The sequence below is a fragment of the Ambystoma mexicanum genome, chromosome 11 (assembly GCF_040938575.1).
Source record: "Ambystoma mexicanum isolate Mex_15411 chromosome 11, UKY_AmexF1_1, whole genome shotgun sequence".
Lineage (NCBI taxonomy): Eukaryota > Metazoa > Chordata > Amphibia > Caudata > Ambystomatidae > Ambystoma > Ambystoma mexicanum.
This window is the reverse complement of record NC_090934.1, coordinates 824,427,478-824,454,714: the sequence shown is the minus strand read 5'-3', so window position 1 is coordinate 824,454,714 and position 27,237 is coordinate 824,427,478. Positions and strand designations below refer to the sequence as shown.

Below are 27,237 nucleotides of genomic sequence, written 5' to 3'. Positions count from 1 at the left end.
AAGAGAGGCATGCCTTTTTCAGAAAAAAGTTCAGGTTTTCTGCCAATCAGAAAAAAATAGCAATGCAATCAGGCCAAAGGCAGAACACACATGCCAGTGAGTCTCTGTGGCGCAATTGGTTAGCGCGTTCGGCTGTTAACCGAAAAGACGCTGCTGTTTTGGGCACAAAGACACAGAGTGTTCCACTCAGTAAACCTGAGTCATTTCTCCCGTGTTCTCTGGGTTCAGCCTACTGTCCCCTTTTAACACAAGTGCGCAACTGTGGCTTTCTCCTCATAGCAAGTTATGCCTACACAGTGGGCTTTGGTGCACTGTTGATGGGCTCTGTCCTCTACTAAATCCCCTGTGTTTGTGGATTACGGGAGGTAGGGAAGTGCTTGATACCCTGATTTGCTGTTGGAAATAGAGCTATTTTAGAAATATTTTCAGGTTGCCTGGGAAGCATAAGCAAACAGCACACCAATCAGGCCCCAGTGTAAGCACTGCATGAGTCTCTGTGGCGCAATCGGTTAGCGCGTTCGGCTGTTAACCGAAAGGTTGGTGGTTCAAGCCCACCCAGGGACGATGCATTTTGGCTCAAAAATTCAGCATGACCAACTATGAACTTCTGTTTACCTCTCGCAGGTCTCGTCTGCTGACGTCCAAAAAATCCAATAAACTGCAAGCAATTCTTCTCGCTTGCTTTAGTTTTTCAAAACTTGCCATTCAATTCATAAACATCAAGACTTCATGGGAAGGGTTTGGCTTCAGCGTGTACTGATGCACAGAAGGAAGCTATCCTAGCCAGTCTACTTAAAGAAGCAATGAGGCTCTGCAGGTGCATGTACGTCTCCTACCTTTATTCTGTCATCAGACACACCAGGTGAACTGCCGCAAGGACCTCGTGGCGCAATGGTAGCGCGTCTGACTCCAGATCAGAAGCGTCGGGGGCATATTTGCTTTTCCCACTCTGAAATATAAAATTGCTCTTCAGTATCTCGTTATTTCAACCTGACTGCATCTTTGTGCTCTGGGCCTAGTTGTTCTGGCATTTCGAATGTAAGCTTTGCAGCAGGGAAGTATCATATTGACAGACACCCATGAAGGACATGGTCAACCTTTAAAGCAGGCCAATCTCTATGTTTTACTGGATGCAGCAGAAGTATTTCCTCTTTACCATCTCTTCAAGTGGGCCTGACTGATGTGCTGTTTTGTGCACGCTACGTGGGCTTTGTAAAGCATACCTTTGCCATTTGCATGGCCTCCTAGCGCTGTCAATATTTTCGTGTAATCGCTGAATGCTGCACTGTCCTGGGAACTCTAGGTGTGACTAAAGGATATATGCTGGGGCCCCGAAAGGGGGTCGGCAGTCTAGTGGCAATGCCCATCACTTTGCAGTTTGGGTTTGTGAGTTCAGGTACCGGTCTGGTGTCGGAAACCTGTAAGCGCCCTCCCAATCAACTGTCGGTCCTGGATTGTGAGGATTTCCCCTTATACTGGTCTCAGTAGACACATTTCCATTTTACTTTTTCACTCTCGCATTGCCTATTTCTCTCTCTCTCATAGATACATTATAGACAAGAGAGACATTGTCAGCGAGAGGGCTTCACAGCACCTTCCCCCATTTCCCTAAGTGCATTGCAAGGGGCTCTGGGAGGCGTGCACATTTGTCTGAAACACAAAGATCCACTGGCAATAAAAAGCGTAGGTCCCTAGTTTGCATTTCTTAAAATTTGAAGTGACACTCAGAGTTGTCTCGGGCGTGACTGTACCTTTCATAGGAGATGTGCTAATCCCCAAACCCTCTTCCTTTGTCCCAGTAATCTGTCTTAGTGCCTCTAGCAAGTTGTTTTCTGAAACAAAGCTTACCTGAACATCCTGTAAAATTGGTAACTATTCAGTAGCAGTACAGTGCAGTATATAGCATTCCTGTTGCGCACAGCATCTAGATCCAAAAATTGCTTACTCTACCCCAGAAATTAGAATTCACCCAGTCAAACAGAGGGATCTATAAAGAGCATGGCAAGTAGTTAACATAAGCTACTTCCCCCAAGTTCTCTTGGTGCACTCTGCTGCCCTCTTTTAACAGAAGAATGCAACTGCAGGTCTTGCTTCTCAGCAAGGTACCTACATATAGAATCCTTAGTGCACTCTTGCTAAATCTGCTGGAATGTGTCTTCTATTGTGCCCAAGGTGGTTGTGTATTTGTGGACTCAGGGAAGCAAGGGAGCAGTCTACTGCACTGCAGTGCTAAGAGAGGCATGCCTTTTTCAGAAAAAAGTTCAGGTTTTCTGCCAATCAGAAAAAAATAGCAATGCAATCAGGCCAAAGGCAGAACACACATGCCAGTGAGTCTCTGTGGCGCAATTGGTTAGCGCGTTCGGCTGTTAACCGAAAAGACGCTGCTGTTTTTGGCACAAAGACACAGAGTGTTCCACTCAGTAAACCTGAGTCATTTCTCCCGTGTTCTCTGGGTTCAGCCTACTGTCCCCTTTTAACACAAGTGCGCAACTGTGGCTTTCTCCTCATAGCAAGTTATGCCTACACAGAGGACATTTGGTGCACTGTTGATGGGCTCTGTCCTCTACTAAATCCCCTGTGTTTGTGGATTAGGGGAGGTAGGGAAGTGCTTGATACCCTGATTTGCTGTGGGAAATAGAGTTATTTTAGAAATATTTTCAGGTTGCCTGGGAAGCATAAGCAAACAGCACACCAATCAGGCCCCTGTGTAAGAACTGCATGAGTCTCTGTGGCGCAATCGGTTAGCGCGTTCGGCTGTTAACCGAAAGGTTGGTGGTTCAAGCCCACCCAGGGACGATGCATTTTGGCTCAAAAAATCAGCGTGACCAACTATGAACTTCTGTTTACCTCTCGCAGGTCTCGTCTGCTGACGTCCAAAAAATCCAATAAACTGTAAGCAATTCTTCTCGCTTGCTTTAGTTTTTCAAAACTTGCCATTCAATTCATAAACATCAAGACTTCATGGGAAGGGTTTGGCTGCAGCGTGTACTGATGCACAGAAGGAAGCTATCCTAGCCAGTCTACTTAAAGAAGCAATGAGGCTCTGCAGGTCCATGCACGTCTCCTACCTTTATTCTGTCATCAGACATACCAGGTGGATTTCCGCAAGGACCTCGTGGCGCAATGGTAGCGCGTCTGACTCCAGATCAAAAGGTTGCGTGTTCAAATCACTTCGGGGGCATATTTGCTTTTCCCACTCTGAAATATAAAATTGCTCTTCAGTAATTCGTTATTTCAACCTGACTGCATCTTTGTGCTCTGGGCCTAGTTGTTCTGGCGTTTCGAATGTAAGCTTTGCAGCAGGGAAGTATCATATTTGCAGACACCCATGAAGGACATGGTCAACCTTTAAAGCAGGCCAATCTCTATGTTTTACTGGATGCAGCAGAAGTATTTCCTCTTTACCATCTCTTCAAGTGGGCCTGACTGATGTGCTGTTTTGTGCACGCTACGTGGGCTTTGTAAAGCATACCTCTGCCATTTGCATGGCCTCCTAGCGCTGTCAATATTTTCGTGTAATCGCTGAATGCTGCACTGTCCTGGGAACTCTAGGTGTGACTAAAGGATATATGTTGGGGCCCCGAAAGGGGGTCGGCAGTCTAGTGGCAATGGGCATCACTTTGTAGTTGGGTTTGTGAGTTCAGGTACCGGTCTGGTGTCAGAAAACTGTAAGCGCCCTCCCAATCAACTGTCGGTCCTGGATTGTGAGGATTTCCCCTTATACTGGTCTCAGTAGACACATTTCCATTTTACTTTTTCACTCTCGCATTGCCTATTTCTCTCTCTCTCATAGATACATTATAGACAAGAGAGACATTGTCAGCGAGAGGGCTTCACAGCACCTTCCCCCATTTCCCTAAGTGCATTGCAAGGGGCTCTGGGAGGCGTGCACATTTGTCTGAAACACAAAGATCCACTGGCAATAAAAGGCGTAGGACCCCAGTTCGCATTTCTTAGAATTTGAGGAGGCACTCAGAGTTGTCTCGGGCGTGACTTTACCTTTCATAGGAGATGTGCTAATCCCCAAACCCTCTTCCTTTGTCCCAGTAATCTGTCCTAGGGCCTCTAGCAAGTTGTTTTCTGAAACAAAGCTTACCTGAACATCCTGTAAAATTGGTAACTTTTCAGTAGCAGTACAGTGCAGTATATAGCATTCCTGTTGCGCACAGCATCTAGATCCAAAAATTGCTTACTCTACCCCAGAAATTAGAATTCACCCAGTCAAACAGAGGGATCTATAAAGATCATGGCAAGTAGTTAACATAAGCTACTTCCCCCAAGTTCTCTTGGTGCACTCTGCTGCCCTCTTTTAACAGAAGAATGCAACTGCAGGTCTTGCTTCTCAGCAAGGTACCTACATATAGAAACCTTGGTGCACTCTTGCTAAATCTGCTGGAATGTGTCTTCTATTGTGCCCAAGGTGGTTGTGTATTTGGGGACTCAGGGAAGCAAGGGAGCAGTCTAATGCACTGCAGTGCTAAGAGAGGCATGCCTTTTTCAGAAAAAAGTTCAGGTTTTCTGCCAATCAGAAAAAAATAGCAATGCAATCAGGCCAAAGGCAGAACACACATGCCAGTGAGTCTCTGTGGCGCAATTGGTTAGCGCGTTCGGCTGTTAACCGAAAAGACGCTGCTGTTTTGGGCACAAAGACACAGAGTGTTCCACTCAGTAAACCTGAGTCATTTCTCCCGTGTTCTCTGGGTTCAGCCTACTGTCCCCTTTTAACACAAGTGCGCAACTGTGGCTTTCTCCTCATAGCAAGTTATGCCTACACAGTGGGCTTTGGTGCACTGTTGATGGGCTCTGTCCTCTACTAAATCCCCTGTGTTTGTGGATTACGGGAGGTAGGGAAGTGCTTGATACCCTGATTTGCTGTTGGAAATAGAGCTATTTTAGAAATATTTTCAGGTTGCCTGGGAAGCATAAGCAAACAGCACACCAATCAGGCCCCAGTGTAAGCACTGCATGAGTCTCTGTGGCGCAATCGGTTAGCGCGTTCGGCTGTTAACCGAAAGGTTGGTGGTTCAAGCCCACCCAGGGACGATGCATTTTGGCTCAAAAATTCAGCATGACCAACTATGAACTTCTGTTTACCTCTCGCAGGTCTCGTCTGCTGACGTCCAAAAAATCCAATAAACTGCAAGCAATTCTTCTCGCTTGCTTTAGTTTTTCAAAACTTGCCATTCAATTCATAAACATCAAGACTTCATGGGAAGGGTTTGGCTTCAGCGTGTACTGATGCACAGAAGGAAGCTATCCTAGCCAGTCTACTTAAAGAAGCAATGAGGCTCTGCAGGTGCATGTACGTCTCCTACCTTTATTCTGTCATCAGACACACCAGGTGAACTGCCGCAAGGACCTCGTGGCGCAATGGTAGCGCGTCTGACTCCAGATCAGAAGCGTCGGGGGCATATTTGCTTTTCCCACTCTGAAATATAAAATTGCTCTTCAGTATCTCGTTATTTCAACCTGACTGCATCTTTGTGCTCTGGGCCTAGTTGTTCTGGCATTTCGAATGTAAGCTTTGCAGCAGGGAAGTATCATATTGACAGACACCCATGAAGGACATGGTCAACCTTTAAAGCAGGCCAATCTCTATGTTTTACTGGATGCAGCAGAAGTATTTCCTCTTTACCATCTCTTCAAGTGGGCCTGACTGATGTGCTGTTTTGTGCACGCTACGTGGGCTTTGTAAAGCATACCTTTGCCATTTGCATGGCCTCCTAGCGCTGTCAATATTTTCGTGTAATCGCTGAATGCTGCACTGTCCTGGGAACTCTAGGTGTGACTAAAGGATATATGCTGGGGCCCCGAAAGGGGGTCGGCAGTCTAGTGGCAATGCCCATCACTTTGCAGTTTGGGTTTGTGAGTTCAGGTACCGGTCTGGTGTCGGAAACCTGTAAGCGCCCTCCCAATCAACTGTCGGTCCTGGATTGTGAGGATTTCCCCTTATACTGGTCTCAGTAGACACATTTCCATTTTACTTTTTCACTCTCGCATTGCCTATTTCTCTCTCTCTCATAGATACATTATAGACAAGAGAGACATTGTCAGCGAGAGGGCTTCACAGCACCTTCCCCCATTTCCCTAAGTGCATTGCAAGGGGCTCTGGGAGGCGTGCACATTTGTCTGAAACACAAAGATCCACTGGCAATAAAAAGCGTAGGTCCCTAGTTTGCATTTCTTAAAATTTGAAGTGACACTCAGAGTTGTCTCGGGCGTGACTGTACCTTTCATAGGAGATGTGCTAATCCCCAAACCCTCTTCCTTTGTCCCAGTAATCTGTCTTAGTGCCTCTAGCAAGTTGTTTTCTGAAACAAAGCTTACCTGAACATCCTGTAAAATTGGTAACTATTCAGTAGCAGTACAGTGCAGTATATAGCATTCCTGTTGCGCACAGCATCTAGATCCAAAAATTGCTTACTCTACCCCAGAAATTAGAATTCACCCAGTCAAACAGAGGGATCTATAAAGAGCATGGCAAGTAGTTAACATAAGCTACTTCCCCCAAGTTCTCTTGGTGCACTCTGCTGCCCTCTTTTAACAGAAGAATGCAACTGCAGGTCTTGCTTCTCAGCAAGGTACCTACATATAGAATCCTTGGTGCACTCTTGCTAAATCTGCTGGAATGTGTCTTCTATTGTGCCCAAGGTGGTTGTGTATTTGTGGACTCAGGGAAGCAAGGGAGCAGTCTACTGCACTGCAGTGCTAAGAGAGGCATGCCTTTTTCAGAAAAAAGTTCAGGTTTTCTGCCAATCAGAAAAAAATAGCAATGCAATCAGGCCAAAGGCAGAACACACATGCCAGTGAGTCTCTGTGGCGCAATTGGTTAGCGCGTTCGGCTGTTAACCGAAAAGACGCTGCTGTTTTTGGCACAAAGACACAGAGTGTTCCACTCAGTAAACCTGAGTCATTTCTCCCGTGTTCTCTGGGTTCAGCCTACTGTCCCCTTTTAACACAAGTGCGCAACTGTGGCTTTCTCCTCATAGCAAGTTATGCCTACACAGTGGGCTTTGGTGCACTGTTGATGGGCTCTGTCCTCTACTAAATCCCCTGTGTTTGTGGATTAGGGGAGGTAGGGAAGTGCTTGATACCCTGATTTGCTGTGGGAAATAGAGTTATTTTAGAAATATTTTCAGGTTGCCTGGGAAGCATAAGCAAACAGCACACCAATCAGGCCCCTGTGTAAGAACTGCATGAGTCTCTGTGGCGCAATCGGTTAGCGCGTTCGGCTGTTAACCGAAAGGTTGGTGGTTCAAGCCCACCCAGGGACGATGCATTTTGGCTCAAAAAATCAGCGTGACCAACTATGAACTTCTGTTTACCTCTCGCAGGTCTCGTCTGCTGACGTCCAAAAAATCCAATAAACTGTAAGCAATTCTTCTCGCTTGCTTTAGTTTTTCAAAACTTGCCATTCAATTCATAAACATCAAGACTTCATGGGAAGGGTTTGGCTGCAGCGTGTACTGATGCACAGAAGGAAGCTATCCTAGCCAGTCTACTTAAAGAAGCAATGAGGCTCTGCAGGTCCATGCACGTCTCCTACCTTTATTCTGTCATCAGACATACCAGGTGGATTTCCGCAAGGACCTCGTGGCGCAATGGTAGCGCGTCTGACTCCAGATCAAAAGGTTGCGTGTTCAAATCACGTCGGGGGCATATTTGCTTTTCCCACTCTGAAATATAAAATTGCTCTTCAGTAATTCGTTATTTCAACCTGACTGCATCTTTGTGCTCTGGGCCTAGTTGTTCTGGCGTTTCGAATGTAAGCTTTGCAGCAGGGAAGTATCATATTTGCAGACACCCATGAAGGACATGGTCAACCTTTAAAGCAGGCCAATCTCTATGTTTTACTGGATGCAGCAGAAGTATTTCCTCTTTACCATCTCTTCAAGTGGGCCTGACTGATGTGCTGTTTTGTGCACGCTACGTGGGCTTTGTAAAGCATACCTCTGCCATTTGCATGGCCTCCTAGCGCTGTCAATATTTTCGTGTAATCGCTGAATGCTGCACTGTCCTGGGAACTCTAGGTGTGACCAAACGATATATGCTGGGGCCCCGAAAGGGGGTCGGCAGTCTAGTGGCAATGCCCATCACTTTGCAGTTTGGGTTTGTGAGTTCAGGTACCGGTCTGGTGTCAGAAAACTGTAAGCGCCCTCCCAATCAACTGTCAGTCCAGGATTGTGAGGATTTCCCCTTATACTGGTCTCAGTAGACACATTTCCATTTTACTTTTTCACTCTCGCATTGCCTATTTCTCTCTCTCTCATAGATACATTATAGACAAGAGAGACATTGTCAGCGAGAGGGTTGCACAGCACCTTCCCCCATTTCGCTAAGTGCATTGCATGGGGCTCTGGGAGGCGTGCACATTTGTCTGAAACACAAAAATCCACTGGCAATAAAAGGCGTAGGACCCCAGTTCGCATTTCTTAGAATTTGAGGAGGCACTCAGAGTTGTCTCGGGCGTGACTGTACCTTTCATAGGAGATGTGCTAATCCCCAAACCCTCTTCCTTTGTCCCAGTAATCTGTCCTAGGGCCTCTAGCAAGTTGTTTTCTGAAACAAAGCTTACCTGAACATCCTGTAAAATTGGTAACTTTTCAGTAGCAGTACAGTGCAGTATATAGCATTCCTGTTGCGCACAGCATCTAGATCCAAAAATTGCTTACTCTACCCCAGAAATTAGAATTCACCCAGTCAAACAGAGGGATCTATAAAGATCATGGCAAGTAGTTAACATAAGCTACTTCCCCCAAGTTCTCTTGGTGCACTCTGCTGCCCTCTTTTAACAGAAGAATGCAACTGCAGGTCTTGCTTCTCAGCAAGGTACCTACATATAGAAACCTTGGTGCACTCTTGCTAAATCTGCTGGAATGTGTCTTCTATTGTGCCCAAGGTGGTTGTGTATTTGGGGACTCAGGGAAGCAAGGGAGAAGTCTAATGCACTGCAGTGCTAAGAGAGGCATGCCTTTTTCAGAAAAAAGTTCAGGTTTTCTGCCAATCAGAAAAAAATAGCAATGCAATCAGGCCAAAGGCAGAACACACATGCCAGTGAGTCTCTGTGGCACAATTGGTTAGCGCGTTCGGCTGTTAACCGAAAAGACGCTGCTGTTTTTGGCACAAAGACACAGAGTGTTCCACTCAGTAAACCTGAGTCATTTCTCCCGTGTTCTCTGGGTTCAGCCTACTGTCCCCTTTTAACACAAGTGCGCAACTGTGGTTTTCTCCTCATAGCAAGTTATGCCTACACAGAGGACATTTGGTGCACTGTTGATGGGCTCTGTCCTCTACTAAATCCCCTGTGTTTGTGGATTAGGGGAGGTAGGGAAGTGCTTGATACCCTGATTTGCTGTGGGAAATAGAGCTATTTTAGAAATATTTTCAGGTTGCCTGGGAAGCATAAGCAAACAGCACACCAATCAGGCCCCTGTGTAAGAACTGCATGAGTCTCTGTGGCGCAATCGGTTAGCGCGTTCGGCTGTTAACCGAAAGGTTGGTGGTTCAAGCCCACCCAGGGACGGTGCATTTTGGCTCAAAAATTCAGCGTGACCAACTATGGACTTCTGTTTACCTCTCGCAGGTCTCGTCTGCTGACGTCCAAAAAATCCAATAAACTGCAAGCAATTCTTCTCGCTTGCTTTAGTTTTTCAAAACTTGCCATTCAATTCATAAACATCAAGACTTCATGGGAAGGGTTTGGCTGCAGCGTGTACTGATGCACAGAAGGAAGCTATCCTAGCCAGTCTACTTAAAGAAGCAATGAGGCTCTGCACGTCTCCTACCTTTATTCTGTCATCAGACACACCAGGTGGATTGCCACAAGGACCTCGTGGCGCAATGGTAGCGTCTGACTCCAGATCAGAAGGTTGTGTGTTCAAATCACGTTGGGGTCATACTTCCTTTTCCCACTCTGAAATACAAAATTGCTCTTCAGTATCTCGTTATTTCAACCTGACTGCATCTTTATGCTCTGGGCCTAGTTGTTCTGGCGTTTCGAATGTAAGCTTTGCAGCAGGGAAGTATCATATTGACAGACACCCATGAAGGACATGGTCAACCTTTAAAGCAGGCCAATCTCTATGTTTTACTGGATGCAGCAGAAGTATTTCCTCTTTACCATCTCTTCAAGTGGGCCTGACTGATGTGCTGTTTTGTGCACGCTACGTGGGCTTTGTAAAGCATACCTCTGCCATTTGCATGGCCTCCTAGCGCTGTCAATATTTTCGTGTAATCGCTGAATGCTGCACTGTCCTGGGAAATCTAGGTGTGACTAAAGGATATATGCTGGGGCCCCGAAAGGGGGTCGGCAGTCTAGTGGCAATGCCCATCACTTTGCAGTTTGGGTTTGTGAGTTCAGGTACCGGTCTGGTGTCGGAAACCTGTAAGCGCCCTCCCAATCAACTGTCGGTCCTGGATTGTGAGGATTTCCCCTTATACTGGTCTCAGTAGACACATTTCCATTTTACTTTTTCACTCTCGCATTGCCTATTTCTCTCTCTCTCATAGATACATTATAGACAAGAGAGACATTGTCAGCGAGAGGGTTGCACAGCACCTTCCCCCATTTCCCTAAGTGCATTGCATGGGGCTCTGGGAGGCGTGCACATTTGTCTGAAACACAAAGATCCACTGGCAATAAAAAGCGTAGGTCCCTAGTTTGCATTTCTTAAAATTTGAAGTGACACTCAGAGTTGTCTCGGGCGAGACTGTACCTTTCATAGGAGATGTGCTAATCCCCAAACCCTCTTCCTTTGTCCCAGTAATCTGTCTTAGTGCCTCTAGCAAGTTGTTTTCTGAAACAAAGCTTACCTGAACATCCTGTAAAATTGGCAACTATTCAGTAGCAGTACAGTGCAGTATATAGCATTCCTGTTGCGCACAGCATCTAGATCCAAAAATTGCTTACTCTACCCCAGAAATTAGAATTCACCCAGTCAAACAGAGGGATCTATAAAGAGCATGGCAAGTAGTTAACATAAGCTACTTCCCCCAAGTTCTCTTGGTGCACTCTGCTGCCCTCTTTTAACAGAAGAATGCAACTGCAGGTCTTGCTTCTCAGCAAGGTACCTACATATAGAATCCTTGGTGCACTCTTGCTAAATCTGCTGGAATGTGTCTTCTATTGTGCCCAAGGTGGTTGTGTATTTGGGGACTCAGGGAAGCAAGGGAGCAGTCTAATGCACTGCAGTGCTAAGAGAGGCATGCCTTTTTCAGAAAAAAGTTCAGGTTTTCTGCCAATCAGAAAAAAATAGCAATGCAATCAGGCCAAAGGCAGAACACACATGCCAGTGAGTCTCTGTGGCACAATTGGTTAGCGCGTTCGGCTGTTAACCGAAAAGACGCTGCTGTTTTTGGCACAAAGACACAGAGTGTTCCACTCAGTAAACCTGAGTCATTTCTCCCGTGTTCTCTGGGTTCAGCCTACTGTCCCCTTTTAACACAAGTGCGCAACTGTGGCTTTCTCCTCATAGCAAGTTATGCCTACACAGAGGACATTTGGTGCACTGTTGATGGGCTCTGTCCTCTACTAAATCCCCTGTGTTTGTGGATTAGGGGAGGTAGGGAAGTGCTTGATACCCTGATTTGCTGTGGGAAATAGAGTTATTTTAGAAATATTTTCAGGTTGCCTGGGAAGCATAAGCAAACAGCACACCAATCAGGCCCCTGTGCAAGAACTGCATGAGTCTCTGTGGCGCAATTGGTTAGCGCGTTCGGCTGTTAACCGAAAGGTTGGTGGTTCAAGCCCACCCAGGGACGGTGCATTTTGGCTCAAAAATTCAGCGTGACCAACTATGGACTTCTGTTTACCTCTCGCAGGTCTCGTCTGCTGACGTCCAAAAAATCCAATAAACTGCAAGCAATTCTTCTCGCTTGCTTTAGTTTTTCAAAATTTGCCATTCAATTCATAAACATCAAGACTTCATGGGAAGGGTTTGGCTGCAGCGTGTACTGATGCACAGAAGGAAGCTATCCTAGCCAGTCTACTTAAAGAAGCAATGAGGCTCTGCAGGTCCATGCACGTCTCCTACCTTTATTCTGTCATCAGACACACCAGGTGGACTGCCACAAGCACCTCGTGGCGCAATGGTAGCGCGTCTGACTCCAGATCAGAAGGTTGTGTGTTCAAATCACGTCGGGGTCATACTTCCTTTTCCCACTCTGAAATACAAAATTGCTCTTCAGTATCTCGTTATTTCAACCTGACTGCATCTTTGTGCTCTGGGCCTAGTTGTTCTGGCGTTTCGAATGTAAACTTTGCACCAGGGAAGTATCATATTGACAGACACCCATGAAGGACATGGTCAAGCTTTAAAGCAGGCCAATCTCTATGTTTTACTGGATGCAGCAGAAGTATTTCCTCTTTACCATCTCTTCAAGTGGGCCTGACTGATGTGCTGTTTTGTGCACGCTACGTGGGCTTTGTAAAGCATACCTTTGCCATTTGCATGGCCTCCTAGCGCTGTCAATATTTTCGTGTAATCGCTGAATGCTGCACTGTCCTGGGAACTCTAGGTGTGACTAAAGGATATATGCTGGGGCCCCGAAAGGGGGTCGGCAGTCTAGTGGCAATGCCCATCACTTTGCAGTTTCGGTTTGTGAGTTCAGGTACCGGTCTGGTGTCGGAAACCTGTAAGCGCCCTCCCAATCAACTGTCGGTCCTGGATTGTGAGGATTTCCCCTTATACTGGTCTCAGTAGACACATTTCCATTTTACTTTTTCACTCTCGCATTGCCTATTTCTCTCTCTCTCATAGATACATTATAGACAAGAGAGACATTGTCAGCGAGAGGGTTGCACAGCACCTTCCCTCATTTCCCTAAGTGCATTGCAAGGGGCTCTGGGAGGCGTGCACATTTGTCTGAAACACAAAGATCCACTGGCAATAAAAAGCGTAGGTCCCTAGTTTGCATTTCTTAGAATTTGAGACGGCACTCAGAGTTGTCTCGGGCGTGACTGTACCTTTCATAGGAGATGTGCTAATCCCCAAACCCTCTTCCTTTGTCCCAGTAATCTGTCTTAGTGCCTCTAGCAAGTTGTTCTCTGAAACAAAGCTTACCTGAACATCCTGTAAAATTGGTAACTTTTCAGTAGCAGTACAGTGCAGTATATAGCATTCCTGTTGCGCACAGCATCTAGATCCAAAAATTGCTTACTCTACCCCAGAAATTAGAATTCACCTAGTCAAACAGAGGGATCTATAAAGAGCATGGCAAGTAGTTAACATAAGCTACTTCCCCCAAGTTCTCTTGGTGCACTCTGCTGCCCTCTTTTAACAGAAGAATGCAACTGCAGGTCTTGCTTCTCAGCAAGGTACCTACATATAGAATCCTTGGTGCACTCTTGCTAAATCTGCTGGAATGTGTCTTCTATTGTGCCCAAGGTGGTTGTGTATTTGGGGACTCAGGGAAGCAAGGGAGCAGTCTAATGCACTGCAGTGCTAAGAGAGGCATGCCTTTTTCAGAAAAAAGTTCAGGTTTTCTGCCAATCAGAAAAAAATAGCAATGCAATCAGGCCAAAGGCAGAACACACATGCCAGTGAGTCTCTGTGGCGCAATTGGTTAGCGCGTTCGGCTGTTAACCGAAAAGACGCTGCTGTTTTTGGCACAAAGACACAGAGTGTTCCACTCAGTAAACCTGAGTCATTTCTCCCGTGTTCTCTGGGTTCAGCCTACTGTCCCCTTTTAACACAAGTGCGCAACTATGGCTTTCTCCTCATAGCAAGTTATGCCTACACAGAGGACATTTGGTGCACTGTTGATGGGCTCTGTCCTCTACTAAATCCCCTGTGTTTGTGGATTAGGGGAGGTAGGGAAGTGCTTGATACCCTGATTTGCTGTGGGAAATAGAGCTATTTTAGAAATATTTTCAGGTTGCCTGGGAAGCATAAGCAAACAGCACACCAATCAGGCCCCTGTGTAAGAACTGCATGAGTCTCTGTGGCGCAATCGGTTAGCGCGTTCGGCTGTTAACCGAAAGGTTGGTGGTTCAAGCCCACCCAGGGACGGTGCATTTTGGCTCAAAAATTCAGCATGACCAACTATGAACTTCTGTTTACCTCTCGCAGGTCTCGTCTGCTGACGTCCAAAAAATCCAATAAACTGTAAGCAATTCTTCTCGCTTGCTTTAGTTTTTCAAAACTTGCCATTCAATTCATAAACATCAAGACTTCATGGGAAGGGTTTGGCTGCAGCGTGTACTGATGCACAGAAGGAAGCTATCCTAGCCAGTCTACTTAAAGAAGCAATGAGGCTCTGCAGGTCCATGCACGTCTCCTACCTTTATTCTGTCATCAGACACACCAGGTGGATTGCCACAAGGACCTCGTGGCGCAATGGTAGCGCGTCTGACTCCAGATCAGAAGGTTTCGTGTTCAAATCACGTCGGGGGAATATTTGCTTTTCCCACTCTGAAATATAAAATTGCTCTTCAGTATCTCGTTATTTCAACCTGACTGCATCTTTGTGCTCTGGGCCTAGTTGTTCTGGCGTTTCGAATGTAAGCTTTGCAGCAGGGAAGTATCATATTGACAGACACCCATGAAGTACATGGTCAACCTTTAAAGCAGGCCAATCTCTATGTTTTACTGGATGCAGCAGAAGTATTTCCTCTTGACCATCTCTTCAAGTGGGCCTGACTGATGTGCTGTTTTGTGCACGCTACGTGGGCTTTGTAAAGCATACCTCTGCCATTTGCATGGCCTCCTAGCGCTGTCAATATTTTCGTGTAATCGCTGAATGCTGCACTGTCCTGGGAACTCTAGGTGTGACTAAAGGATATATGCTGGGGCCCCGAAAGGGGGTCGGCAGTCTAGTGGCAATGCCCATCACTTTGCAGTTTGGGTTTGTGAGTTCAGGTACCGGTCTGGTGTCGGAAACCTGTAAGCGCCCTCCCAATCAACTGTCGGTCCTGGATTGTGAGGATTTCCCCTTATACTGGTCTCAGTAGACACATTTCCATTTTACTTTTTCACTCTCGCATTGCCTATTTCTCTCTCTCTCATAGTTACATTATAGACAAGAGAGACATTGTCAGCGAGAGGGCTTCACAGCACCTTCCCCCCTTTCCCTAAGTGCATTGCAAGGGGCTCTGGGAGGCGTGCACATTTGTCTGAACACAAAGATCCACTGGCAATAAAAAGCGTAGGTCCCTAGTTTGCTTTTCTTAGAATTTGAGGTGACACTCAGAGTTGTCTCGGGCGTGACTGTACATTTCATAGGAGATGTGCTAATCCCCAAACCCTCTTCCTTTGTCCCAGTAATCTGTCTTAGTGCCTCTAGCAAGTTGTTTTCTGAAACAAAGCTTAACTGAACATCCTGTAAAATTGGTAACTTTTCAGTAGCAGTACAGTGCAGTATATAGCATTCCTGTTGCGCACAGCATCTAGATCCAAAAATTGCTTACTCTACCCCAGAAATTAGAATTCACCCAGTCAAACAGAGGGATCTATAAAGAGCATGGCAAGTAGTTAACATAAGCTACTTCCCCCATGTTCTCTTGGTGAACTCTGCTGCCCTCTTTTAACAGAAGAATGCAACTGCAGGTCTTGCTTCTCAGCAAGGTACCTACATATAGAATCCTTGGTGCACTCTTGCTAAATCTGCTGGAATGTGTCTTCTATTGTGCCCAAGGTGGTTGTGTATTTGGGGACTCAGGGAAGCAAGGGAGCAGTCTAATGCACTGCAGTGCTAAGAGAGGCATGCCTTTTTCAGAAAAAAGTTCAGGTTTTCTGCCAATCAGAAAAAAATAGCAATGCAATCAGGCCAAAGGCAGAACACACATGCCAGTGAGTCTCTGTGGCGCAATTGGTTAGCGCGTTCGGCTGTTAACCGAAAAGACGCTGCTGTTTTGGGCACAAAGACACAGAGTGTTCCACTCAGTAAACCTGAGTCATTTCTCCCGTGTTCTCTGGGTTTAGCCTACTGTCCCCTTTTAACACAAGTGCGCAACTGTGGCTTTCTCCTCATAGCAAGTTATGCCTACACAGAGGGCATTTGGTGCACTGTTGATGGGCTCTGTCCTCTACTAAATCCCCTGTGTTTGTGGATTACGGGAGGTAGGGAAGTGCTTGATACCCTGATTTGCTGTGGGAAATAGAGTTATTTTAGAAATATTTTCAGGTTGCCTGGGAAGCATAAGCAAACAGCACACCAATCAGGCCCCTGTGCAAGAACTGCATGAGTCTCTGTGGCGCAATTGGTTAGCGCGTTCGGCTGTTAACCGAAAGGTTGGTGGTTCAAGCCCACCCAGGGACGGTGCATTTTGGCTCAAAAATTCAGCGTGACCAACTATGGACTTCTGTTTACCTCTCGCAGGTCTCGTCTGCTGACGTCCAAAAAATCCAATAAACTGCAAGCAATTCTTCTCGCTTGCTTTAGTTTTTCAAAATTTGCCATTCAATTCATAAACATCAAGACTTCATGGGAAGGGTTTGGCTGCAGCGTGTACTGATGCACAGAAGGAAGCTATCCTAGCCAGTCTACTTAAAGAAGCAATGAGGCTCTGCAGGTCCATGCACGTCTCCTACCTTTATTCTGTCATCAGACACACCAGGTGGACTGCCACAAGCACCTCGTGGCGCAATGGTAGCGCGTCTGACTCCAGATCAGAAGGTTGTGTGTTCAAATCACGTCGGGGTCATACTTCCTTTTCCCACTCTGAAATACAAAATTGCTCTTCAGTATCTCGTTATTTCAACCTGACTGCATCTTTGTGCTCTGGGCCTAGTTGTTCTGGCGTTTCGAATGTAAACTTTGCACCAGGGAAGTATCATATTGACAGACACCCATGAAGGACATGGTCAAGCTTTAAAGCAGGCCAATCTCTATGTTTTACTGGATGCAGCAGAAGTATTTCCTCTTTACCATCTCTTCAAGTGGGCCTGACTGATGTGCTGTTTTGTGCACGCTACGTGGGCTTTGTAAAGCATACCTTTGCCATTTGCATGGCCTCCTAGCGCTGTCAATATTTTCGTGTAATCGCTGAATGCTGCACTGTCCTGGGAACTCTAGGTGTGACTAAAGGATATATGCTGGGGCCCCGAAAGGGGGTCGGCAGTCTAGTGGCAATGCCCATCACTTTGCAGTTTCGGTTTGTGAGTTCAGGTACCGGTCTGGTGTCGGAAACCTGTAAGCGCCCTCCCAATCAACTGTCGGTCCTGGATTGTGAGGATTTCCCCTTATACTGGTCTCAGTAGACACATTTCCATTTTACTTTTTCACTCTCGCATTGCCTATTTCTCTCTCTCTCATAGATACATTATAGACAAGAGAGACATTGTCAGCGAGAGGGTTGCACAGCACCTTCCCTCATTTCCCTAAGTGCATTGCAAGGGGCTCTGGGAGGCGTGCACATTTGTCTGAAACACAAAGATCCACTGGCAATAAAAAGCGTAGGTCCCTAGTTTGCATTTCTTAGAATTTGAGGCGGCACTCAGAGTTGTCTCGGGCGTGACTGTACCTTTCATAGGAGATGTGCTAATCCCCAAACCCTCTTCCTTTGTCCCAGTAATCTGTCTTAGTGCCTCTAGCAAGTTGTTCTCTGAAACAAAGCTTACCTGAACATCCTGTAAAATTGGTAACTTTTCAGTAGCAGTACAGTGCAGTATATAGCATTCCTGTTGCGCACAGCATCTAGATCCAAAAATTGCTTACTCTACCCCAGAAATTAGAATTCACCTAGTCAAACAGAGGGATCTATAAAGAGCATGGCAAGTAGTTAACATAAGCTACTTCCCCCAAGTTCTCTTGGTGCACTCTGCTGCCCTCTTTTAACAGAAGAATGCAACTGCAGGTCTTGCTTCTCAGCAAGGTACCTACATATAGAATCCTTGGTGCACTCTTGCTAAATCTGCTGGAATGTGTCTTCTATTGTGCCCAAGGTGGTTGTGTATTTGGGGACTCAGGGAAGCAAGGGAGCAGTCTAATGCACTGCAGTGCTAAGAGAGGCATGCCTTTTTCAGAAAAAAGTTCAGGTTTTCTGCCAATCAGAAAAAAATAGCAATGCAATCAGGCCAAAGGCAGAACACACATGCCAGTGAGTCTCTGTGGCGCAATTGGTTAGCGCGTTCGGCTGTTAACCGAAAAGACGCTGCTGTTTTTGGCACAAAGACACAGAGTGTTCCACTCAGTAAACCTGAGTCATTTCTCCCGTGTTCTCTGGGTTCAGCCTACTGTCCCCTTTTAACACAAGTGCGCAACTATGGCTTTCTCCTCATAGCAAGTTATGCCTACACAGAGGACATTTGGTGCACTGTTGATGGGCTCTGTCCTCTACTAAATCCCCTGTGTTTGTGGATTAGGGGAGGTAGGGAAGTGCTTGATACCCTGATTTGCTGTGGGAAATAGAGCTATTTTAGAAATATTTTCAGGTTGCCTGGGAAGCATAAGCAAACAGCACACCAATCAGGCCCCTGTGTAAGAACTGCATGAGTCTCTGTGGCGCAATCGGTTAGCGCGTTCGGCTGTTAACCGAAAGGTTGGTGGTTCAAGCCCACCCAGGGACGGTGCATTTTGGCTCAAAAATTCAGCATGACCAACTATGAACTTCTGTTTACCTCTCGCAGGTCTCGTCTGCTGACGTCCAAAAAATCCAATAAACTGTAAGCAATTCTTCTCGCTTGCTTTAGTTTTTCAAAACTTGCCATTCAATTCATAAACATCAAGACTTCATGGGAAGGGTTTGGCTGCAGCGTGTACTGATGCACAGAAGGAAGCTATCCTAGCCAGTCTACTTAAAGAAGCAATGAGGCTCTGCAGGTCCATGCACGTCTCCTACCTTTATTCTGTCATCAGACACACCAGGTGGATTGCCACAAGGACCTCGTGGCGCAATGGTAGCGCGTCTGACTCCAGATCAGAAGGTTTCGTGTTCAAATCACGTCGGGGGAATATTTGCTTTTCCCACTCTGAAATATAAAATTGCTCTTCAGTATCTCGTTATTTCAACCTGACTGCATCTTTGTGCTCTGGGCCTAGTTGTTCTGGCGTTTCGAATGTAAGCTTTGCAGCAGGGAAGTATCATATTGACAGACACCCATGAAGTACATGGTCAACCTTTAAAGCAGGCCAATCTCTATGTTTTACTGGATGCAGCAGAAGTATTTCCTCTTGACCATCTCTTCAAGTGGGCCTGACTGATGTGCTGTTTTGTGCACGCTACGTGGGCTTTGTAAAGCATACCTCTGCCATTTGCATGGCCTCCTAGCGCTGTCAATATTTTCGTGTAATCGCTGAATGCTGCACTGTCCTGGGAACTCTAGGTGTGACTAAAGGATATATGCTGGGGCCCCGAAAGGGGGTCGGCAGTCTAGTGGCAATGCCCATCACTTTGCAGTTTGGGTTTGTGAGTTCAGGTACCGGTCTGGTGTCGGAAACCTGTAAGCGCCCTCCCAATCAACTGTCGGTCCTGGATTGTGAGGATTTCCCCTTATACTGGTCTCAGTAGACACATTTCCATTTTACTTTTTCACTCTCGCATTGCCTATTTCTCTCTCTCTCATAGTTACATTATAGACAAGAGAGACATTGTCAGCGAGAGGGCTTCACAGCACCTTCCCCCCTTTCCCTAAGTGCATTGCAAGGGGCTCTGGGAGGCGTGCACATTTGTCTGAACACAAAGATCCACTGGCAATAAAAAGCGTAGGTCCCTAGTTTGCTTTTCTTAGAATTTGAGGTGACACTCAGAGTTGTCTCGGGCGTGACTGTACATTTCATAGGAGATGTGCTAATCCCCAAACCCTCTTCCTTTGTCCCAGTAATCTGTCTTAGTGCCTCTAGCAAGTTGTTTTCTGAAACAAAGCTTAACTGAACATCCTGTAAAATTGGTAACTTTTCAGTAGCAGTACAGTGCAGTATATAGCATTCCTGTTGCGCACAGCATCTAGATCCAAAAATTGCTTACTCTACCCCAGAAATTAGAATTCACCCAGTCAAACAGAGGGATCTATAAAGAGCATGGCAAGTAGTTAACATAAGCTACTTCCCCCATGTTCTCTTGGTGAACTCTGCTGCCCTCTTTTAACAGAAGAATGCAACTGCAGGTCTTGCTTCTCAGCAAGGTACCTACATATAGAATCCTTGGTGCACTCTTGCTAAATCTGCTGGAATGTGTCTTCTATTGTGCCCAAGGTGGTTGTGTATTTGGGGACTCAGGGAAGCAAGGGAGCAGTCTAATGCACTGCAGTGCTAAGAGAGGCATGCCTTTTTCAGAAAAAAGTTCAGGTTTTCTGCCAATCAGAAAAAAATAGCAATGCAATCAGGCCAAAGGCAGAACACACATGCCAGTGAGTCTCTGTGGCGCAATTGGTTAGCGCGTTCGGCTGTTAACCGAAAAGACGCTGCTGTTTTGGGCACAAAGACACAGAGTGTTCCACTCAGTAAACCTGAGTCATTTCTCCCGTGTTCTCTGGGTTTAGCCTACTGTCCCCTTTTAACACAAGTGCGCAACTGTGGCTTTCTCCTCATAGCAAGTTATGCCTACACAGAGGGCATTTGGTGCACTGTTGATGGGCTCTGTCCTCTACTAAATCCCCTGTGTTTGTGGATTACGGGAGGTAGGGAAGTGCTTGATACCCTGATTTGCTGTGGGAAATAGAGCTATTTTAGAAATATTTTCAGGTTGCCTGGGAAGCATAAGCAAACAGCACACCAATCAGGCCCCTGTGTAAGAACTGCATGAGTCTCTGTGGCGCAATCGGTTAGCGCGTTCGGCTGTTAACCGAAGCCCACCCAGGGACGGTGCATTTTGGCTCAAAAATTCAGCGTGACCAACTATGGACTTCTGTTTACCTCTCGCAGGTCTCGTCTGCTGACGTCCAAAAAATCCAATAAACTGCAAGCAATTCTTCTCGCTTGCTTTAGTTTTTCAAAACTTGCCATTCAATTCATAAACATCAAGACTTCATGGGAAGGGTTTGGCTGCAGCGTGTACTGATGCACAGAAGGAAGCTATCCTAGCCAGTCTACTTAAAGAAGCAATGAGGCTCTGCAGGTTCATGCACGTCTCCTACCTTTATTCTGTCATCAGACACACCAGGTGGATTGCCACAAGGACCTCGTGGCGCAATGGTAGCGTCTGACTCCAGATCAGAAGGTTGTGTGTTCAAATCACGTCGGGGTCATACTTCCTTTTCCCACTCTGAAATACAAAATTGCTCTTCAGTATCTCGTTATTTCAACCTGACTGCATCTTTATGCTCTGGGCCTAGTTGTTCTGGCGTTTCGAATGTAAGCTTTGCAGCAGGGAAGTATCATATTGACAGACACCCATGAAGGACATGGTCAACCTTTAAAGCAGGCCAATCTCTATGTTTTACTGGATGCAGCAGAAGTATTTCCTCTTGACCATCTCTTCAAGTGGGCCTGACTGATGTGCTGTTTTGTGCACGCTACGTGGGCTTTGTAAAGCATACCTCTGCCATTTGCATGGCCTCCTAGCGCTGTCAATATTTTCGTGTAATCGCTGAATGCTGCACTGTCCTGGGAACTCTAGGTGTGACTAAAGGATATATGCTGAGGCCCGAAAGGGGGTCGGCAGTCTAGTGGCAATGCCCATCACTTTGCAGTTTGGGTTTGTGAGTTCAGGTACCGGTCTGGTGTCGGAAACCTGTAAGCGCCCTCCCAATCAACTGTCGGTCCTGGATTGTGAGGATTTCCCCTTATACTGGTCTCAGTAGACACATTTCCATTTTACTTTTTCACTCTCGCATTGCCTATTTCTCTCTCTCTCATAGTTACATTATAGACAAGAGAGACATTGTCAGCGAGAGGGCTTCACAGCACCTTCCCCCCTTTCCCTAAGTGCATTGCAAGGGGCTCTGGGAGGCGTGCACATTTGTCTGAAACACAAAGATCCACTGGCAATAAAAAGCGTAGGTCCCTAGTTTGCATTTCTTAGAATTTGAGGTGACACTCAGAGTTGTCTCGGGCGTGACTGTACCTTTCATAGGAGATGTGCTAATCCCCAAACCCTCTTCCTTTGTCCCAGTAATCTGTCTTAGTGCCTCTAGCAAGTTGTTTTCTGAAACAAAGCTTACCTGAACATCCTGTAAAATTGGTAACTTTTCAGTAGCAGTACAGTGCAGTATATAGCATTCCTGTTGCGCACAGCATCTAGATCCAAAAATTGCTTACTCTACCCCAGAAATTAGAATTCACCCAGTCAAACAGAGGGATATATAAAGAGCATGGCAAGTAGTTAACATAAGCTACTTCCCCCAAGTTCTCTTGGTGCACTCTGCTGCCCTCTTTTAACAGAAGAATGCAACTGCAGGTCTTGCTTCTCAGCAAGGTACCTACATATAGAATCCTTGGTGCACTCTTGCTAAATCTGCTGGAATGTGTCTTCTATTGTGCCCAAGGTGGTTGTGTATTTGGGGACTCAGGGAAGCAAGGGAGCAGTCTAATGCACTGCAGTGCTAAGAGAGGCATGCCTTTTTCAGAAAAAAGTTCAGGTTTTCTGCCAATCAGAAAAAAATAGCAATGCAATCAGGCCAAAGGCAGAACACACATGCCAGTGAGTCTCTGTGGCACAATTGGTTAGCGCGTTCGGCTGTTAACCGAAAAGACGCTGCTGTTTTTGGCACAAAGACACAGAGTGTTCCACTCAGTAAACCTGAGTCATTTCTCCCGTGTTCTCTGGGTTCAGCCTACTGTCCCCTTTTAACACAAGTGCGCAACTGTGGCTTTCTCCTCATAGCAAGTTATGCCTACACAGAGGACATTTGGTGCACTGTTGATGGGCTCTGTCCTCTACTAAATCCCCTGTGTTTGTGGATTAGGATTAGGGGAGGTAGGGAAGTGCTTGATACCCTGATTTGCTGTGGGAAATAGAGCTATTTTAGAAATATTTTCAGGTTGCCTGGGAAGCATAAGCAAACAGCACACCAATCAGGCCCCAGTGTAAGCACTGCATGAGTCTCTGTGGCGCAATCGGTTAGCGCGTTCAGGTTGGTGGTTCAAGCCCACCCAGGGACGATGCATTTTGGCTCAAAAATTCAGCATGACCAACTATGAACTTCTGTTTACCTCTCGCAGGTCTCGTCTGCTGACGTCCAAAAAATCCAATAAACTGCAAGCAATTCTTCTCGCTTGCTTTAGTTTTTCAAAACTTGCCATTCAATTCATAAACATCAAGACTTCATGGGAAGGGTTTGGCTGCAGCGTGTACTGATGCACAGAAGGAAGCTATCCTAGCCAGTCTACTTAAAGAAGCAATGAGGCTCTGCAGGTGCATGTACGTCTCCTACCTTTATTCTGTCATCAGACACACCAGGTGGACTGCCACAAGGACCTCGTGGCGCAATGGTAGCGCGTCTGACTCTAGATCAGAAGGTTGCGTGTTCAAATCACGTCGGGGTCATATTTGCTTTTCCCACTCTGAAATACAAAATTGCTCTTCAGTATCTCGTTATTTCAACCTGACTGCATCTTTGTGCTCTGGGCCTAGTTGTTCTGGCGTTTCGAATGTAAGCTTTGCAGCAGGGAAGTATCATATTGACAGACACCCATGAAGGACATGGTCAACCTTTAAAGCAGGCCAATCTCTATGTTTTACTGGATGCAGCAGAAGTATTTCCTCTTTACCATCTCTTCAAGTGGGCCTGACTGATGTGCTGTTTTGTGCACGCTACGTGGGCTTTGTAAAGCATACCTCTGCCATTTGCATGGCCTCCTAGCGCTGTCAATATTTTCGTGTAATCGCTGAATGCTGCACTGTCCTGGGAACTCTAGGTGTGACTAAAGGATATATGCTGGGGCCCCGAAAGGGGGTCGGCAGTCTAGTGGCAATGCCCATCACTTTGCAGTTTGGGTTTGTGAGTTCAGGTACCGGTCTGGTGTCGGAAACCTGTAAGCGCCCTCCCAATCAACTGTCGGTCCTGGATTGTGAGGATTTCCCCTTATACTGGTCTCAGTAGACACATTTCCATTTTACTTTTTCACTCTCGCATTGCCTATTTCTCTCTCTCTCATAGTTACATTATAGACAAGAGAGACATTGTCAGCGAGAGGGCTTCACAGCACCTTCCCCCCTTTCCCTAAGTGCATTGCAAGGGGCTCTGGGAGGCGTGCACATTTGTCTGAACCACAAAGATCCACTGGCAATAAAAAGCGTAGGTCCCTAGTTTGCATTTCTTAGAATTTGAGGTGACACTCAGAGTTGTCTTGGGCGTGACTGTACCTTTCATAGGAGATGTGCTAATCCCCAAACCCTCTTCCTTTGTCCCAGTAATCTGTCCTAGGGCCTCTAGCAAGTTGTTTTCTGAAACAAAGCTTACCTGAACATCCTGTAAAATTGGTAACTTTTCAGTAGCAGTACAGTGCAGTATATAGCATTCCTGTTGCGCACAGCAACTAGATCCAAAAATTGCTTACTCTACCCCAGAAATTAGAATTCACCCAGTCAAACAGAGGGATCTATAAAGAGCATGGCAAGTAGTTAACATAAGCTACTTCCCCCAAGTTCTCTTGGTGCACTCTGCTGCCCTCTTTTAACAGAAGAATGCAACTGCAGGTCTTGCTTCTCAGCAAGGTACCTACATATAGAATCCTTGGTGCACTCTTGCTAAATCTGCTGGAATGTGTCTTCTATTGTGCCCAGGGTGGTTGTGTATTTGGGGGCTCAGGGAAGCAAGGGAGCAGTCTAATGCACTGCAGTGCTAAGAGAGGCATGCCTTTTTCAGAAAAAAGTTCAGGTTTTCTGCCAATCAGAAAAAAATAGCAATGCAATCAGGCCAAAGGCAGAACACACATGCCAGTGAGTCTCTGTGGTGCAATTGGTTAGCGCGTTCGGCTGTTAACCGAAAAGACGCTGCTGTTTTTGGCACAAAGACACAGAGTGTTCCACTCAGTAAACCTGAGTCATTTCTCCCGTGTTCTCTGGGTTCAGCCTACTGTCCCCTTTTAACACAAGTGCGCAACTGTGGCTTTATCCTCATAGCAAGTTATGCCTACACAGAAGACATTTGGTGCACTGTTGATGGGCTCTGTCCTCTACTAAATCCCCTGTGTGTGTGGATTAGGGGAGGTAGGGAAGTGCTTGATACCCTGATTTGCTGTGGGAAAAAGAGCTATTTTAGAAATATTTTCAGGTTGCCTGGGAAGCATAAGCAAACAGCACACCAATCAGGCCCCTGTGTAAGAACTGCATGAGTCTCTGTGGCGCAGTCGGTTAGCGCGTTCGGCTGTTAACCGAAAGGTTGGTGGTTCAAGCCCACCCAGGGACGGTGCATTTTGGCTCAAAAATTCAGCATGACCAACTATGAACTTCTGTTTACCTCTCGCAGGTCTCGTCTGCTGACGTCCAAAAAATCCAATAAACTGCAAGCAATTCTTCTCGCTTGCTTTAGTTTTTCAAAACTTGCCATTCAATTCATAAACATCAAGACTTCATGGGAAGGGTTTGGCTGCAGCGTGTACGGATGCAGAGAAGGAAGCTATCCTAGCCAGTCTACCTAAAGAAGCAATGAGGCTCTGCAGGTGCATGTACGTCTCCTACCTTTATTCTGTCATCAGACACACCAGGTGGATTGCCAGAAGGACCTCGTGGCGCAATGGTAGCGTGTCTGACTCCAGATCAGAAGGTTGTGTGTTCAAATTACGTCGGGGTCATACTTCCTTTTCCCACTCTGAAATACAAAATTGCTCTTCAGTATCTCGTTATTTCAACCTGACTGCATCTTTGTGCTCTGGGCCTAGTTGTTCTGGCGTTTCGAATGTAAACTTTGCAGCAGGGAAGTATCATATTGACAGACACCCATGAAGGACATGGTCAAGCTTTAAAGCAGGCCAATCTCTATGTTTTACTGGATGCAGCAGAAGTATTTCCTCTTTACCATCTCTTCAAGTGGGCCTGACTGATGTGCTGTTTTGTGCACGCTACGTGGGCTTTGTAAAGCATACCTCTGCCATTTGCATGGCCTCCTAGCGCTGTCAATATTTTCGTGTAATCGCTGAATGCTGCACTGTCCTGGGAACTCTAGGTGTGACTAAAGGATATATGTTGGGGCCCCGAAAGGGGGTCGGCAGTCTAGTGGCAATGCCCATCACTTTGTAGTTTGGGTTTGTGAGTTCAGGTACCGGTCTGGTGTCGGAAACCTGTAAGCGCCCTCCCAATCAACTGTCGGTCCTGGATTGTGAGGATTTCCCCTTATACTGGTCTCAGTAGACACATTTCCATTTTACTTTTTCACTCTCGCATTGCCTATTTCTCTCTCTCTCATAGATACATTATAGACAAGAGAGACATTGTCAGCGAGAGGGCTTCACAGCACCTTCCCCCATTTCCCTAAGTGCATTGCAAGGGGCTCTGGGAGGCGTGCACATTTGTCTGAAACACAAAGATCCACTGGCAATAAAAGGCGTAGGACCCCAGTTCGCATTTCTTAGAATTTGAGGAGGCACTCAGAGTTGTCTCGGGCGTGACTTTACCTTTCATAGGAGATGTGCTAATCCCCAAACCCTCTTCCTTTGTCCCAGTAATCTGTCCTAGGGCCTCTAGCAAGTTGTTTTCTGAAACAAAGCTTACCTGAACATCCTGTAAAATTGGTAACTTTTCAGTAGCAGTACAGTGCATTATATAGCATTCCTGTTGCGCACAGCATCTAGATCCAAAAATTGCTTACTCTACCCCAGAAACTAGAATTCACCCAGTCAAACAGAGGGATCTATAAAGAGCATGGCAAGTAGTTAACATAAGCTACTTCCCCCAAGTTCTCTTGGTGCACTCTGCTGCCCTCTTTTAACAGAAGAATGCAACTGCAGGTCTTGCTTCTCAGCAAGGTACCTACATATAGAAACCTTGGTGCACTCTTGCTAAATCTGCTGGAATGTGTCTTCTATTGTGCCCAAGGTGGTTGTGTATTTGGGGACTCAGGGAAGCAAGGGAGCAGTCTAATGCACTGTAGTGCTAAGAGAGGCATGGCTTTTTCAGAAAAAAGTTCAGGTTTTCTGCCAATCAGAAAAAAATAGCAATGCAATCAGGCCAAAGGCAGAACACACATGCCAGTGAGTCTCTGTGGCGCAATTGGTTAGCGCGTTCGGCTGTTAACCGAAAAGACGCTGCTGTTTTTGGCACAAAGACACAAAGTGTTCCACTCAGTAAACCTGAGTCATTTCTCCCGTGTTCTCTGGGTTCATCCTACTGTCCCCTTTTAACACAAGTGCGCAACTGTGGCTTTCTCCTCATAGCAAGTTATGCCTACACAGAGGACATTTGGTGCACTGTTGATGGGCTCT

At 46.3% G+C, this 27,237-nt stretch overlaps 14 non-coding genes across 14 annotated transcripts; all 14 read left to right on the top strand.

Annotated features, from left to right (window-relative positions):
* Positions 1-490: 490 nt before the first annotated feature.
* TRNAN-GUU (transfer RNA asparagine (anticodon GUU)) lies at positions 491-564 on the top strand. Its single transcript has one exon. It is a non-coding gene; the product is annotated as a tRNA-Asn (tRNA).
* Positions 565-2,722: 2,158 nt separating this feature from the next.
* On the top strand, positions 2,723-2,796 carry TRNAN-GUU (transfer RNA asparagine (anticodon GUU)). The gene has a single exon. It is a non-coding gene; the product is annotated as a tRNA-Asn (tRNA).
* A 2,173-nt stretch (positions 2,797-4,969) lies between these two features.
* Positions 4,970-5,043, top strand: TRNAN-GUU (transfer RNA asparagine (anticodon GUU)). Its single transcript has one exon. It is a non-coding gene; the product is annotated as a tRNA-Asn (tRNA).
* Positions 5,044-7,200: 2,157 nt separating this feature from the next.
* On the top strand, positions 7,201-7,274 carry TRNAN-GUU (transfer RNA asparagine (anticodon GUU)). Its single transcript has one exon. It is a non-coding gene; the product is annotated as a tRNA-Asn (tRNA).
* Positions 7,275-7,587: 313 nt separating this feature from the next.
* On the top strand, positions 7,588-7,659 carry TRNAW-CCA (transfer RNA tryptophan (anticodon CCA)). The gene has a single exon. It is a non-coding gene; the product is annotated as a tRNA-Trp (tRNA).
* Positions 7,660-9,449: 1,790 nt separating this feature from the next.
* TRNAN-GUU (transfer RNA asparagine (anticodon GUU)) lies at positions 9,450-9,523 on the top strand. The gene has a single exon. It is a non-coding gene; the product is annotated as a tRNA-Asn (tRNA).
* A 2,163-nt stretch (positions 9,524-11,686) lies between these two features.
* TRNAN-GUU (transfer RNA asparagine (anticodon GUU)) lies at positions 11,687-11,760 on the top strand. The gene has a single exon. It is a non-coding gene; the product is annotated as a tRNA-Asn (tRNA).
* Positions 11,761-12,073: 313 nt separating this feature from the next.
* Positions 12,074-12,145, top strand: TRNAW-CCA (transfer RNA tryptophan (anticodon CCA)). The gene has a single exon. It is a non-coding gene; the product is annotated as a tRNA-Trp (tRNA).
* A 1,790-nt stretch (positions 12,146-13,935) lies between these two features.
* TRNAN-GUU (transfer RNA asparagine (anticodon GUU)) lies at positions 13,936-14,009 on the top strand. Its single transcript has one exon. It is a non-coding gene; the product is annotated as a tRNA-Asn (tRNA).
* Positions 14,010-16,183: 2,174 nt separating this feature from the next.
* TRNAN-GUU (transfer RNA asparagine (anticodon GUU)) lies at positions 16,184-16,257 on the top strand. Its single transcript has one exon. It is a non-coding gene; the product is annotated as a tRNA-Asn (tRNA).
* A 313-nt stretch (positions 16,258-16,570) lies between these two features.
* On the top strand, positions 16,571-16,642 carry TRNAW-CCA (transfer RNA tryptophan (anticodon CCA)). The gene has a single exon. It is a non-coding gene; the product is annotated as a tRNA-Trp (tRNA).
* Positions 16,643-18,432: 1,790 nt separating this feature from the next.
* Positions 18,433-18,506, top strand: TRNAN-GUU (transfer RNA asparagine (anticodon GUU)). The gene has a single exon. It is a non-coding gene; the product is annotated as a tRNA-Asn (tRNA).
* A 6,646-nt stretch (positions 18,507-25,152) lies between these two features.
* TRNAN-GUU (transfer RNA asparagine (anticodon GUU)) lies at positions 25,153-25,226 on the top strand. The gene has a single exon. It is a non-coding gene; the product is annotated as a tRNA-Asn (tRNA).
* A 313-nt stretch (positions 25,227-25,539) lies between these two features.
* On the top strand, positions 25,540-25,611 carry TRNAW-CCA (transfer RNA tryptophan (anticodon CCA)). Its single transcript has one exon. It is a non-coding gene; the product is annotated as a tRNA-Trp (tRNA).
* Positions 25,612-27,237: the final 1,626 nt, after the last annotated feature.